We start from the raw sequence: 13,779 nt of genomic DNA, 5'->3' as shown, positions 1-13,779 counted from the left end.
ATTATTAGTTTATTACCCAGCGCTGCACTTTTTGTCTATTTATATTTCTTTTGTGTTTATTTCACCACTAGTGCAATTCTTTTCTTTTTACATTTTTTTTATATGTTTAACATACATAAACCGGGGTGGAGCGATGATGTCTAAACTCTACAAGTCCAATACAATGCAATGTATAAAATACAAATAAAAAAAGGACTACATTTATATTCAATAAAACTTTACATTCAATACAATTTAAATTCTATAATTAATTATTTCAAAATTAGTTAAAAATAAATAACATGAACCCATCACCAGTTTTAATAAAATTCCTAAAATACTAATAACAGGTTAGCATAAGAAGATCAATCATTAATAATAAAAGTTTAAATCGAGTTCTATGTTCAGCCCCCTGAACTTAAAGTTTGGAGGAAATATGTCCATTTTGTTTTTCTTTCTTAGAGAGTTCCCCCACCCTGTTTGAAACCCTCCATGCAGGGAGAACTCTCTCCACCCCCCAAAACTTGAGTAAAGAAGGATCCCTCTCATGGAAGCTTCTGTAGTATTCCGATACACTATAATATTTATATACCTTGTGAGGGGTTAGCTCGGCAGCGGGTGTGTGTGACCCCCTGGATGGGTTCACAACACAAAATCAGGCACAGCAGACAGCGTTGTAGGTGCAAAAAACAAAAGATGTGGTTTATTTATGCTACATGCAGTGATACATATAACAGCCAAACAAAAATAAAACATGAAAATAAATCCTGGTCAGCTTGACCTCTAACTACACACTTAGATTCCCTGTCTAACAACTGAGTGCAGCCTTGTGCTGCACCAGTCCCTGTCTCTGTTGTAGAGGTTTGCCACACAGGCGTTAACTCACCGCACAGAACAGATATCACACTTCCCAGTCTATACAACACAAAACTGGTTCCAGGATGGAGCATCTCCCTAAGCATGCTGTTTTTTTTTGTAGAGGTCTTAATGAGCCCACTTACTTCAGCTGGGCTCATTAACTCTTCCCCTCTAATTGTAAAAGTCTGCATAAAGCCTGAATCTAGGGCACACATATTTCCCATCCTGGATACAACCAGGTGACTTTACCTGTGTGCTGCCACATACCCCCCCCTCTTGTTTCAACCTTGGGGTTGTAACACAAGCAGTCAGACACGCATGTATCCGAGACAAAGCATCCACATTCCCCATTTTAATACCAGGGCGATGCTTAACTGTAAAATTAAATTCTTGTAGGGCCAGGAACCACCTATTTACCCTTCTATTGGTCTCCTTGTTCTGAGCCATCCACTTTAAAGGAGCGTGATCAGTCACCAGGTCAAAGTGCCTACCTAGCAGATAGTACCGAAGGGAATCTAGAGCCCACTTCACTGCTAAACATTCCTTCTCAATCGTGGCGTAATTTACCTCATGGGACTTCAACTTCCTGCTGAGGTAAATGACTGGGTGCTCTTCCCCGTTCCAGACCTGGGATAACACTGCTCCTAACCCAACGTCTGATGCATCAGTTTGTACAACAAAGTCCTTAGAGAAGTCTGGTGAGTACAACACTGGCTGGCTACATAAGGCTGTTTTTAAGGACTGAAATGCTTCTTCAGCCTCTGGGGACCATTTAACCATGACAGACTCTTTCCCTTTTGTCAGGTTGGTGAGGGGCACAGCCTGAGAAGCAAAATGGGGAATGAATCGTCGATAATAGCCAGCGATTCCCAGAAAGGCTCGTACCTGTTTCTTGCTGTTGGGACGTGGCCAACTCTGTATGGCCTCGACTTTATTGACTTGGGGTTTTATCACCCCCCTCCCAATAGTGTACCCAAGATATTTGGCCTCCTCCTGTCCAATGGTACACTTCTTTGGATTGGCCGTAAACCCAGATTCCCGGATAGAGTCTAGGACTGCTTGTACTTTCGGCAAATGTGAGACCCAGTCTGTGCTATGGATAATCACATCATCCAGGTAAGCTGCAGCATATTTCTGATGGGGCCTCAGAATCTTATCCATTTTCCGCTGGAATGTTGCTGGTGCATTCTGTAACCCAAATGGCATTCTCTTATATTGGAATGCCCCATCTGGGGTTACAAACGCAGTTTTCTCCTTGGCCGACTCGGCCAGGGGAATTTGCCAATACCCTTTGGTGAGATCAAGAGTTGTCATATATCGGGCTGTTCCCAGCCGGTCAATCAACTCATCTATACGCGGCATGGGGTAGGTGTCAAATTTTGTAACTTTATTTAATTGTCGAAAATCGTTACAAAACTGCCAGCTCCCATCAGGTTTGGGCACTAGTACGATAGGACTGGACCAGTCACTCTGGGACTCCTCTATCACACCCATTTCCAGCATCCTTTGAACCTCCCCACGTATTGCCTCCCGTCGTGCCTCTGGTATTCTATAAGGTTTTAGTTTTACCCTTTCTCCTGGCGGGGTGATAATGTCATGCTCTACGCCAGATGTTTGTCCCGGAAGCTCAGAGAAAATCTCTTTGTTACGAAGTACAAACTCTTTAACCTCCTGTTGGGGTTTCGATAAGGTGTCTGCTATTCCAACCTCAGGAACTAAGCAATCAGGCTGTGCTTGTGACAAAGTCTCTGCGACTAGGGATTCCCTATCCCTCCAGGCTTTCAGCAGATTGACGTGATAGATCTGCTCCGGCTTTCGCCTTCCTGGCTGTCTAACCCTGTAGTTCACCTCACTAATTTTTTCAATTACTTCATATGGACCTTGCCATTTGGCCAGAAATTTGCTTTCAACCGTAGGGACTAGCACCAAGACCCTATCCCCCGGGGAAAAAGTACGGGTCTTGGCCCCACGGTTGTACACTCTCTGCTGTGCTAACTGCGCTTGGGTTAAATGTTCCTTTACAATTGGCATTACCTGTGCAATTCTATCTTGCATCAGGGCGACATGCTCAATCACACTCCTGTGAGGAGAACTCTCATTTTCCCAAGTTTCCTTGGCGATATCCAGCAGCCCTCTTGGGTGTCTCCCATAGAGCAACTCGAAGGGTGAGAAACCCGTAGAGGATTGGGGTACCTCCCTAATGGCAAACATTAGATAGGGTATTAGACAGTCCCAATTCTTTCCATCTCTATCCACCACCTTCTTTAACATTTGTTTAAGGCTTTTGTTGAATCTTTCAACCAACCCATCTGTTTGGGGGTGATACACAGATGTACGCAATTGCGTCACTTTGTACAACTTGCATAATTCTTTCATAACCCGGGACATAAAGGGTGTACCTTGGTCCGTAAGCAGTTCCTTACAAATACCCACGCGGCTAAAACAAGAGATAGCTCTTTGGCTATGGTTTTGGCCGAGGTATTTCGGAGAGGAATTGCTTCCGGATAACGGGTGGCATAGTCCAATATAACCAAAATGTACTGATGCCCCCTGGCGGACTTCATTATCGGACCTACCAAATCCACTGCGATCCTTTCAAAGGGGACCTCAATGATAGGAAGAGGTACCAGTGGGTTACGGAAATGTGGCATAGGTGCCGACTTCTGACACACAGGGCAGGAGGAACAATAATTTTCTATTTCCTTCATGACCCCAGGCCAATAGAATCTCTGCAATACCCTCTCTCTGGTTTTCTCTGTCCCCAGATGACCTCCCAGAATGTGCCCATGAGCCAATTCTAACACCAACTTCCTGTAAGGTTTGGGCACTACAAGTTGCTCAATGGTTTCTTCTGCCCTTTGAGCCACTCGATACAGCAGGTCCCTTTCCATAGTGAAGGATAAGGGCAAGTCTTATCTGGGTTCACTAACTCGCCATCTATTTTCACCACATTTTCCCGTGCCTTTATTAGGGTGGGGTCTTTTAACTATTCTGTGGCAAAATTTTCCCTGTGAACCTCAAGATCCGAAAACTCCACAGACGGCATGTTTTCATCTGAGGATGTTGGCTCCTCCCCAGTTTCTCGAGTTTCCCCCGCCAATACCGACAAGGGAAATTCAGGAGATTCCTCACCACTCCCAGAGGAATTCTGGTCATCTTCCTGGTTTATAGGGGCACCAGTGGGGGGCTCAGGACAATCCCAGAGTTCCCAGAATTTTGGAAAATCCCTTCCCACAATAGCATCATGTGGTAAGTGAGACACTAACCCCACCTGATGAGAGAGGTTACCTTTGGGGGTCTCAAAAAACACTGAAGTTACAGGATATTCTCGGGTGTCCCCATGTACACAAATAACAGCCACCCTGTTCTTCCCAGAGACCTCTGTAGTAACTAATTCAGCTTTTATCAATGTTACCAGGCTACCTGAATCCAGCAACACATCAACATTTCTACCATTAATACACATTTTACATAAATGTTTCTCAGGTCCCCGAATGGCAGTGCATGCAACTGTCGCAAACAGCGACTGACGTCTCTCCCTTATAAAGTCACATTGCATAGGCTCATCCACAACGGGGCAATTGGCTGCAATATGTCCCTCTTGCCGGCAGCGGTAGCAAATAATCTTTTTCGCTGTCTCTTGCAGCCTGGGCTTCCTGGGCTGCTCCCGCCAGACCTTAGGTAGAACTCCCACCCTCTCACTCTCTCCACCCTCACCCCTTGGAGTCATCTTACCCGCCACTGGGGATGATCTGGTCTTAGGGTGGAAAGTCCGTGAGTCCCTGGAAGAGGTGGTCAGGTTCTCTGTAGCCAAGTACCTCTCAACCAGATCCACAAGTTTATCTGCATTTTCTGGGTCTCCATGGCTTACCCATTTTTGGATGGCAGTAGGAAGAGCTCTCAGGAAACGATCCATAACAACACGTTACACAATGTTTGGTGCGGTCAAAGTCTCTGGCTGCAGCCACTTCCTGCTCAGGTGAATGAGATCATACATTTGAGACCTGGGGGGTTTTCCAACCTGAAAAGTCCAATTATGCACACGCTGAGCCCGGACCGCCAGGGTGACACCCAGCCGTGCCAATATTTCTGTTTTTAGCACCACATAGTCTTTTGCTTGGTCAGGCTCTAGGTCATAATAAGCTTTCTGCGATTCCCCAGTTAACAGAGGGGCCACCAGTCCAGCCCATTGCTCCTTAGGCCACTTTTCCCTTTCAGCAGTCCTTTCAAATGTGGTCAAAAACACCTCCGGATCATCCTCTCCAGTCATTTTTGTCAATAAACGGCTCACACCAAAGGATGCGGTATTATTGTAACCACTTGCTTCATTGGTCTGCGGACGTTGCTGTATTAATGTCTCTATTTTCTGTTGAAAACTCTGCTCTTGCTTCTGCAACAGGTCTATAAAGCGGGCTTCAGATTGCTGCTGTGCTTGTTGCTGAGCTTCCAGACTCTGCAGGTGAGCTTTCTGCTGGGCTGCAAGGCTCTGTTGTAAAGCCGCATTTGTTTGCTGCTGATTTGCATTTGCTAGAGCCAGCTGTCTCAGTATCTCCTCCATGCTGGCCTTTAAAAAAAAATGAAAAAAAACTGCCAAAATTCTCCACCAACTGTGAGGGGTTAGCTCGGTAGCGGGTGTGTGTGACCCCCTGGATGGGTTCACAACACAAAATCAGGCACAGCAGACAGCGTTGTAGGTGCAAAAAAACAAAAGATGTGGTTTATTTATGCTACATGCAGTGATACATATAACAGCCAAACAAAAATAAAACATGAAAATAAATCCTGGTCAGCTTGACCTCTAACTACACACTTAGATTCCCTGTCTAACAACTGAGTGCAGCCTTGTGCTGCACCAGTCCCTGTCTCTGTTGTAGAGGTTTGCCACACAGGCGTTAACTCACCGCACAGAACAGATATCACACTCCCCAGTCTATACAACACAAAACTGGTTCCAGGATGGAGCATCTCCCTAAGCATGCTGGGGTTTTTTGTAGAGGTCTTAATGAGCCCACTTACTTCAGCTGGGCTCATTAACTCTTCCCCTCTAATTGTAAAAGTCTGCATAAAGCCTGAATCTAGGGCACACATATTTCCCATCCTGGATACAACCAGGTGACTTTACCTGTGTGCTGCCACAACCTTAATGATGTTAGCCACATATTCACCAATCCTCACTTTTAAACTTCTTTTGGCAAGTCCTATATACATTAGTCCACAAAGGCAGACCAATGCATACCCAACGTGTGTGGTGTCACAAGTAATGAGCTCTTTAATCTCATATTCACAACCAGTATTACTAGACCTAAATGTCTTCTCATATTGTTTCCTGTGTGATGATGCACCTTACATTTTAGACTAAAAAAATCCTTTTCTTTGTGGCCAGAATGTGAGTTTCGATGGAGGATCAAGAATCTTTTGTACAATATTGTCTCCAAAATTAAGTGCTTTTCTGTAAATAAAGGATGTTTTCACAGGAAGCATAGTTTTGAAAGCTTTGTCCATCATTAAGATGTGCCAATGCTTAGAAAATATTTTCCCTCTCCTTAGATTTTTGACAATTAAAATCAGAAATAAAACTCCATTGTTTGTTCTCATCATTCACTTTTTGTGTGTTATTAACCATATAATGTTCTCTAGTTTGGTAAGCATTTCCTGAATCTTGCTATCTATTTTTGTCTCTGGATACCCTTTCTGTACAAATTTCTGCCTAATCATTTCTGACTGTGTTATAAAATATGCATCAGAAGTGCAATTTCTTCTGATGCGAGTGAGTTGACCTTGCGGGATGTTCCGCAACCAAGATGGATGATGGCCAATTCTGAATGATAAATAATTTTTTTTATCTGTGGCTTTTAAAGAAAACTTTGGTGGCTAATTCATTACCAGTCCTAAATATTGTTAAATTTAGGAAATTAATCTATTACTAAATTGGTAATCTAACTTAATATTATTATTACTATTGAGATGGGAAAGAAACTTGTGAAGGGACTGTTTAATACCCTCCCAAATAAAAAGCAAATAGTCTATGAACCTCCCGTAAAATATATTTTGGGTCTCATTTGATTAAAAATGTACCTGTCTTCCCATTCTGCCATAAATAAATGAGCTAAACTTGGGGCAAATTTGGCTCCCATAGCTACCCCATTTTGTTGACTATAGAACTCGAATGCTTTCTGCAAACATATTTTTTGTGCGTGCGGTAAATCATCTCTGCTGCTTAATGCCCAATTCAGAGCCAATGCCAATGCCAATGCTTCATGATCAATATTCGTATAAAGTGATGACACATCCACTGTCACTAGAAAAGTAGGATTTGTTTCATGTAATTTAATACCTCTCAATGATATTAATAAATCCTTATTTTAGATATGCACACGCTGGGTTGTAAGAATTTGCCAGATATTCTCCCAACCTTCTAACAGATCCTATTCCGTTTACAATGGGGCAAGCCAGAGGGCACGTAGCATTTTTATGTACTTTCAGCAAGGTATAAATAGTGGGTATTCTACATATACTGGGAACTAGGCATCTTTGCTCCTTATTGATCAATACTTTCATTTAGACATGTGCAATTTGTTTAGTTCCGAATTTGTTTTTTAATGCGTTGGAAGGGAACATAATTTAATATCATATTTCTGGAGGTTCTTTCTGGTTGATACAGCCAAGCCTTTGCCTTCCTGGGGGCAGTCTGGAATGTAACAGGTTGCACATCACAGCTTTGTAGCATATCAGGCATCCATCAAGGCTGGACAACTTGGCTCCGTATTGTCTGTTTTTATAACGATATGCAAGCAGACTTGAAAGGGACCATAGCTGACAGGATGATTGATGAATTTCCTGCTACAGAAGATCAAAAGATCAAAGGCATTGAAGATTGTCCAGGATACATAGACATGGACAATGCTGCCCCATTAGACCAATACAGCAGGATGAACAATAACATAATATATTGAGGAGGCCTGCCCCATAAATACTGTGATTTGTCAAAAAGTCTAGATGGGGCGGCAATGGGGTTGGGTCTGGATGGTGTATGATTGAAGTATAAGGGCTGAACAAGTCAGAGAGCTATCCCTCTCTACCCTTTTCCACTGATGGCTCTTGCCTGATGGTTCTGAGCCTCATGGCTATACCTCTTTTGCCATCTGAGCCCAGCTGATAAAACAAAATCTCAAGGAAAGCACTGTGATAAGTATCTTTGATATTCTTGTATTATATCTTCTGGTGTTATATACTTTCTAATATCTTTCTTTAGTATTTTAATGTTAGCGTTTTCCTACTTTCTTGGGAAATAAATAAGACTTTGTTTTATTAAGCAGTGTGCTTAGTTTCTGTCAGGTCACCTGAGACCAGGTGACAGATGCACTCCGTAGGAGTCGGAAGTGCACCGCTAGGCAGTGGACCTTAGGACTGACTGCTGCGGATTGTACTCAGGGATATTCATGACACGGGTCTACAGGATCACTAACACAGATGACAATGGGAGCTGGAGCATAGATCCCGAGGGCGCGGAGTCTAAGGCCGCGTACACACGCGGGGACTGTTCGCCCAACTTTGTCCGTCAAACAGTTTCAGCAAACAGTCCGCTCAAAATTAGCATGGACGGACATGGCCACACACGACGGACGAACAGTTTGCTGAAACCGTGCGCGATGACGTGAACGGCACGTACGACGGGACGAAAAATACGACGTCCTATACACTGCATTATAACTTTCGGCGTGTAAATCCTTTCTGAGCATGCGCGGAACTTAGTTTGATGAACAAGCCTACACACGAGGGGACTGTTCGCTGAAACTTTGTTTCAGCGGACAGTTTTTTGGAATTTCCGAAAAACCTTGTTCAGCGGACTGTTCGCTGAAACTGTCCGCTGAAAGCCCACACACGAGCGGACTTTTTGCCGAAACACTGTTCAGCGGACAAAGTTGGGCGAACAGTCCCCGCGTGTGTACGCGGCCTAAGAGCCAGCAGGTGTTTGCCAGAGCCTCCAGTGGTGAGGATGGACTTCGCTGCAGTCTGGCTCCAGGTCGCGACCCCTAGGGTCTCACAGCTCACGCTCACAGTAGACTACAGGAGAAGGAAGCAGCAGGCTGGAACAAGGATAGTAAAGGGATATGGCAGAGGTCAGGGCAACTAGCAGACAGGAACAACAGAGTACACGCCAAAGGTTCAGGGTCACAGGCAGACAGGGATGGTCGGAGACATGCAAAAGGTCAAGGTCGCAAGCAGACAGGAATCGCAGAGAACGTGCCAAGGTCGGTAACAGAGTCAAACGTAGAGCACACGGCAAGCAGGAAACAGGAAGCCAAACACACAATGATACACAATGGTTGCTCAGCACCACTGGCTTGCAGTGCACAGGTTAATATAGGGTTCCCTGATAGGGCCTGGGGTGGAGCCATGCTTAAAGGAGAGGTTATAAAAAACACCAGGTGGAAGTGGCTGGCCTCTTAGTCAGAACAAATAAGGGGAGGTAAGCAAACAGAGCAAGATCACTGCATAACCATGACAGTACCCTCCCTCTTACGAGGCCTCCCCCTCCCCCGCCTGGGTCCAGGCTTAAAGGGAAACTCCAGATGGAACCTCCTCAGCAGACGAGGAGCTAAGATCTCAGATGCAGTGATCCAAGACCTCTCTTCATGGCCAAACCCTTTCCAATGTACGAGGTACTGAAGAATGCCTTTACGGAGCCGAGAATCCAAAACTTGGCTAACCTCATAGTTTAGATTATCCTCAGAGACCGGAACCAAGGTAGGGAGAGGATGAGAGGACTTGAGGACTAAAGGCTTTTTAGGAATGGGTAAGGGCATGAGAAGATCAGGAGTCTGAGCAGGGTCCCCCAGACCCTTAAAGATGAGCTGGACATCCAGCACAGGACCACCAGACTGGGCAGAGGTCAGTGGATCCCTGAGGTCAGGTTGGTTAGAAGGTGACATGTCACAAGAGTCAAGCTGGATAGCTGAAACACAAACAGAATGCAGAGAGCCCTGAGAAAAAGATTGAAAACTCCACCTGGCTGAATGAGGCAGTCTATTCAAAGGATGGGTTGAGCCTCTTAAATGGGTTTGAACGGACATAGTAGCAGTAGGGTGAGGCCAGGTTACACAAGGTCCTAAACAAGAAGCAGGAAGCTCATTGGGCATGGGCTGGACTGGCATAACGGGAACAGAGGCCAACTGAATAGTATTGTCAGGTGTAGCGACCATCTCAATCGCATCAGAGGGCAAAGCAACTGTGGAACTTGCAGACAAGTTAGCCTGGCTGTGCGTCCAAGGGAGATTAGGGACAGGTAATGCAAACTGGAGCGAATGATTGACTCGGTTCATAGGTGGGCCCCTCATTCAGAGTACCACATGACCTAGAGAGTGCACTAGTCCGACTATTGCAGGACACATCTCAGAGATCGCTATATACAACGGGAAGAGCAGAAGATACTGGGATGGTGGCAACAGGAAGTTTCTCTTTTGGGGTACCCTTGAGTAAGCAGGGAGAGGAACAGGAGGAACCCCAAGCCAGGATCTGTCCAGCAGACAAGTCAACTTGTGGAGAATGGAGCCGTAACCAAGGAAGACCTAATATGATAGGAGATGAAGCCTTAGGTAAGACAAGGAAGGATATGCACTCCTGGTGGAGTGTCCCTACTGACATCTTAACAGGAAGGGTCTGGAAGCAGATAGGGCCCCTTGGGAGAACAGTGCCATCAATCGCCAAGACCACCAATGGCGTTGTAAGGGGCAAAAGGGTAAGTCTCATGGAGGATGCAGTTTCCCAATCCATGAAATTGGCAGCGGCTCCGGAATCCAGATGTGCTGAGACCGTACGAGAGGAAGCACCGACATGAAGCAACACAGAAAGGAGAAGACGTGAAGGTGATATTTCAGGGTCTAATACTCCATCTTCCAGATGTATTAGCCCTGAGCGTTTTTCCGGACGAAGAGAACAAGTGTCACAGAAATGAGCTTTGGCCCCACAATAGAGGCATAGGCCCAGAGTTCTGCGCCTAGCGCGTTCTTCAGAAGATAACTTTGTCCGGCCCAACTGCATAGGTTCCTCAGCAGGCAGGGGGTGCTCCTCGGATCGAAGAGAAGGGACTGGTAGCTCAGGCTGCCTAAAGAACGGGGAGTGCTGGTGTCTTTTTTTCCAGGGCCCACTCCTGAAAGCGAATCTGGTTACACAAGGTGATGACACTGTCCAGATCAGCAGGAAGGGATCTTCCTGCTAATTCATCCTTCACTCTATCAGAGAGGCCATGTAAAAAGGTTGCAACTAGGGCCTCATTATTCCAGCTCAATTCGGCTGTGAGGATACGGAACTGAAGAGCATACTGTTCCACAGAAGCGGACTCTTGACGGAGACGTAAAAGAGCTCTAGCCGCTGAGGAGACACGACCCGGTTCCTCGAAGATATTCCGAACAAGTTTCAAGAAATCAGACAGGCTAGAAACCACTGGATCATTCAGTTCCTACAGAGGGGCAGCCCAAGCTAGCGCCTCGCCAGACAGGAGGGATATAATATATGCTACTTTCGCCCGATCGGACAGGAAGTTTTGGGGCTGAAGTTCAAAATGAATTGTGCACTGGCTAAGGAACCCCCTGCAAGCCTTGGAGTCCCCAGAGAAACGGGCCGGAGCTGGTAGTTTTAATGAATGTGTGGCTGCAACTGATGCGATAGGTGCAGTGGCAGATATCGGTTGAGGTTGTTGAACCGGGGGTCCTAATGAGGCCTGAACCTGTTCGAAACGGGATGCCAAATCCTGAAGGAATCGCATCACCTGGGTCAGATGCGATTCTTGGGTCTCAAGTCTGTGAACTAAGTCCTGCAACAGATCATCTGTGGATAGCGGCACATCAGCTGGGTCCATGGCTGATCAAACTGTCAGGTCACCTGAGACCAGGTGACAGATGCACTCCGTAGGAGTCGGAAGTGCACCGCTAGGTAGTGGACCTTAGGACTGACTGCTGCGGATTGTACCCAAGGAGATTCAGGACACAGGTCTACAGGATCACTAACACCGATCCCAATGGGAGCTGGAGCATAGATCCCCCAGGTTGCGGAGTCTAAGAGCCAGCAGGTGTTCGCCAGAGCCTCCAGTGGTGAGGATGGACTTCGCTGCAGTCTGGCTCCAGGTCGCGACCCCCTAGGGTCTCAGAGTTCACGCTCACAGTAGACTACAGGAGAAGGAAGCAGCAGGCTTGAACAACAAGGATAGTAAGAGGATATGGCAGAGGTCAGGGCAACTAGCAGACAGGAACAACAGAGTACACGCCAAAGGTTCAGGGTCACAGGCAGACAGGGATGGTCGGAGACATGCAAAAGGTCAAGGTCGCAAGCAGACAGGAATCGCAGAGAACACGCCAAGGTCGGTAACAGAGTTAAACGTAGAGCACACGGCAAGCAGGAAACAGGAAGCCAAACACACAATGATGCACAATGGTTGATCAGCACCGCTGGCTTGTAGTACACAGGTTAATATAGGGTTCCCTGATAGGGCCTGGGGTGGAGCCATGCTTAGAGGAGAGGTTATAAAAACCACCAGGTGGAAGTGGCTGGCCTCTTAGTCAGAACACATGAGGGGAGGTAAGGAAACAGAGGAAGATCACTGCATAACCATGACAGTTTCATCGCTAACCTTGTATCATATTGATATCAACAATAACGTGATCAGTTAATAGACCAGCTAACTAGGGGAATAGACAAGCTAATACATAGGTGCAATAAATAGAGGGAATTTGTAACCACCCTCGAATAATATTTATTTGCACCAATTACTTCATAACGAATTTTGACAAATTAGTTAATTCAGAAATTTCCGAATTTCTGAATTTTTAAATTTCCAAATTTTCAGATTTCCGAAATTTCTAATTTACAAATTTCTAATTCCCAGAAATTCTAAATTTTGGAATTTTGGAAATTGGAAATTTTGGAAATTTTAAACTCGGAAATTGGAAATTTCAAACTCGGAAATTGGAAATTTCAAACTCGGAAATTGGAAATTTCAAACTCGGAAATTGGAAATTTCAGAAGTTGGAAAACTCTAAATTTCAGAAATTGGAAATTTCAGAATTTCAAAATTCTGGAAAATTTTAAATGAGTAAATTCGAAAATTCAGAAATTTGGAAAATCAAATTTTTTGAAATTTGGAAAAGCAAAATTTTGGAAATGTGAAAATTCAAAAATTTGGACATTTGAAAATCCAAAAATAAGAATGAAAATCTGAAAATGTAAAAGAATGAAAATCTGAAAATTCCAAAAGCCGAAAATCTGAATAGCTAACTAATAATACCTTAACTATTACTAACTATTAAATTATAGGTATTGGGATTTCCTTTCAAATTTGGCTGTTAGTGAATTTAACGAGTACGAATTTATACAAAGTTATGAATTATCTGAAATAACGAATGCCGTATCTAAATGAATGGAACGTAATAATCTAATACTAATAAATAACAATAATAAAAACTTTTTATTATAATTATTATTCATTATTAATTTGTTCCATTCCATTTGTTTAGATGCAGCATTCGTTATTGTGGATAATTCGTAACTTCAGATAAATTTGTATTTGTTACGTTCACAAACAGCCACATTTAACGACTTAAGGACAGCCTCACACCGATGTACGTCGGCAGAATGGCACGGCTGGGCACAAGCACGTACCTGTACGTTGCTCTTTAAGTGAACCGATGTGGGGGGGGGGGGCGCGCTCCTGAGTCCTGAGCTCCGTGACCGTGGCCTGGTGTGCCGAGATCCGGTCACAGAGCTGAAGAACGAGGAGAGGTCTGTGTAAACAAACCTCTCCCCGTGCTTCCTACTGTGGCTGTCACCAATCGTCTGTTCCCTGATATAGGGAAAGACGATCAGTGACATCACATGCCAGGCCACGCCCCCTACAATTAAAAAACCTACAATGTAGCGCTAAAAAGTGATACAAAAATGTCAAGTGTC

The sequence above is a fragment of the Lithobates pipiens genome, unplaced genomic scaffold, assembly GCF_037356315.1.
Source record: "Lithobates pipiens isolate NorthernLeopardFrog02 unplaced genomic scaffold, aLitPip1_a1.2 Scaffold_30, whole genome shotgun sequence".
Taxonomy (NCBI): Eukaryota; Metazoa; Chordata; class Amphibia; order Anura; family Ranidae; genus Lithobates; species Lithobates pipiens.
This window is presented reverse-complemented; position numbering follows the sequence as displayed.